This window comes from Musa acuminata, unplaced genomic scaffold (genome assembly GCF_036884655.1).
Source record: "Musa acuminata AAA Group cultivar baxijiao unplaced genomic scaffold, Cavendish_Baxijiao_AAA HiC_scaffold_1136, whole genome shotgun sequence".
In the NCBI taxonomy this organism is placed as follows: domain Eukaryota; kingdom Viridiplantae; phylum Streptophyta; class Magnoliopsida; order Zingiberales; family Musaceae; genus Musa; species Musa acuminata.
In genome coordinates this window covers 6,862,501-6,865,000 of record NW_027021348.1, presented here as the reverse complement: position 1 = coordinate 6,865,000, position 2,500 = coordinate 6,862,501, and positions in this window count along the sequence as shown.

The following is a 2,500-nucleotide window of genomic DNA, read 5'->3' as shown; positions in this document are numbered from 1 at the left end:
CGGTGACCGTCGTGAGCGGAGCAAAATGTCAGCCATCTCAGCACCCTGGAACCCCCCGGGTGGCACAGGGCTGGATGGGGCTTTCGTATAGCAGGGACGGTGCTGCCTCTCGCTTCGCTCGCTGTTCGCCGCTCGCCGCTCGCTCGCGCAGCCAAAAATGGCCAGTTTTGGCCCGTTTTGGCCAGTTTTTGGCCTGTTTTTGCGTTGCGCGGCGACCATCGAGAGCGGAGCAAAATGTCAGCCATCTCAGCACCCTGGAACCCCCCGGGTGGCACAGGGCTGGATGGGGCTTTCGTATAGCAGGGAAGGTGCTGCCTCTCGCTTCGCTCGCTGTCCGCCGCTCGCCGCTCGCTCGCCCAGCCAAAAATGGCCAGTTTTGGCCCGTTTTTGGGCCGTTTTGGCCTGTTTTTGGGCTGTTTTTGCGTCGCGCGGTGACCGTCGTGAGCGGAGCAAAATGTCAGCCATCTCAGCACCCTGGAACCCCCCGGGTGGCACAGGGCTGGATGGGGCTTTCGTATAGCAGGGACGGTGCTGCCTCTCGCTTCGCTCGCTGTCCGCCGCTCGCCGCTCGCTCGCGCAGCCAAAAATGGCCAGTTTTGGCCCGTTTTTGGGCCGTTTTGGCCTGTTTTTGGGCTGTTCTTGCGTCGCGCGGTGACCGTCGTGAGCGGAGCAAAATGTCAGCCATCTCAGCACCCTGGAACCCCCCGGGTGGCACAGGGCTGGATGGGGCTTTCGTATAGCAGGGACGGTGCTGCCTCTCGCTTCGCTCGCTGTCCGCCGCTCGCCGCTCGCTCGCGCAGCCAAAAATGGCCAGTTTTGGCCCGTTTTTGGGCCGTTTTGGCCAGTTTTTGGCCTGTTCTTGCGTCCCGCGGTGACCGTCGTGAGCGGAGCAAAATGTTAGCCATCTCAGCACCCTGGAACCCCCTGGGTGGCACAGGGCTGGATGGGGCTTTCGTATAGCAGGGACGGTGCTGCTTCTCGCTTCACTCGCTGTTCGCCGCTCGCCGCTCGCTCGCGCAGCCAAAAATGGCCAGTTTTGGCCCGTTTTGGCCAGTTTTTGGCCTGTTTTTGCGTTGCGCGGTGACCATCTTGAGCGGAGCAAAATGTCAGCCATCTCATCAGCACCCTGGAACCCCCCGGGTGGCACAGGGCTGGATGGGGCTTTCGTATAGCAGGGACGGTGATGCCTCTCGCTTCGCTCGCTGTCCGCCGCTCGCTGCTCGCTCGCGCAGCCAAAAATAGCCAGTTTTGGCCCGTTTTTGGGCCGTTTTGGCCTGTTTTTGGGCTGTTCTTGCGTCGCGCGGTGACCGTCGTGAGCGGAGCAAAATGTCAGCCATCTCAGCACCCTGGAACCCCCCGGGTGGCACAGGGCTGGATGGGGCTTTCGTATAGCAGGGACGGTGCTGCCTCTCGCTTCGCTCGCTGTCCGCCGCTCGCCGCTTGCTCGTGCAGCCAAAAATGGCCAGTTTTGGCCCGTTTTTGGGCCGTTTTGGCCAGTTTTTGGCCTGTTCTTGCGTCGCGCGGTGACCGTCATGAGCGGAGCAAAATGTCAGCCATCTCAGCACCCTGGAACCCCCCGGGTGGCACAGGGCTGGATGGGGCTTTCGTATAGCAGGGACGGTGCTGCCTCTCGCTTCGCTCGCTGTTCGCCGCTCGCTCGCGCAGCCAAAAATGGCCAGTTTTGGCCCGATTTTGGGCCGTTTTGGCCAGTTTTTGGCCTGTTCTTGCGTTGCGCGGTGACCGTCGTGAGCGGAGCAAAATGTCAGCCATCTCAGCACCCTGGAACCCCCCGGGTGTGTGTGTCACGCCCCTAAAAATATCCATGATATTTAAATTTTTTCGCCACAACTAACCCAGGATCCAAACACACATTTGAGGTCACTAAGAAAAACATTCGGATCAAAAATTTCACTTCTATAATCTATCAATTCATAACCCTGTGCAATTCATAAACATAGCACACATCACTCGATAATTCATACAATCTGAACTCGACTCATCAAAATAAAAAAAAACCACAACATAAATCCACAAGTGGGGAAATCTATGCAGTCACCACAATCATCGATTTACCATAAGTTCATATCATTACACAATTTAATTTAACATTCCAAAACCCTATACATGAGGGATCCTTTAACTTACACAAAATCCACAGGTTTAGATTCATAGTCACATTTCATTAGATGCAAGGTAGCTTATACACAACTACATATATGCTAACAAAAGTTCTGCCCAACGTCTTCTAAACTTTCCGCTGCCTCAGCCCATCAACGACATATGGAACATTACGAAGCAAAATCAACAGTGAATGAAGCATTTCAGAGCATATCAAACTCATATGTCATACAGAAGCTCAAACGTCGTCCTTGACGTTGCAATCATATCATAACTATCCAGAGCACGAACAGAAATAACTCACCAAAACTCTGGATGTCATATCAAACATATAGAGGGTGTAGTGGGATCTCAGTCAGAATGTGATTCATCCATTTCTGAA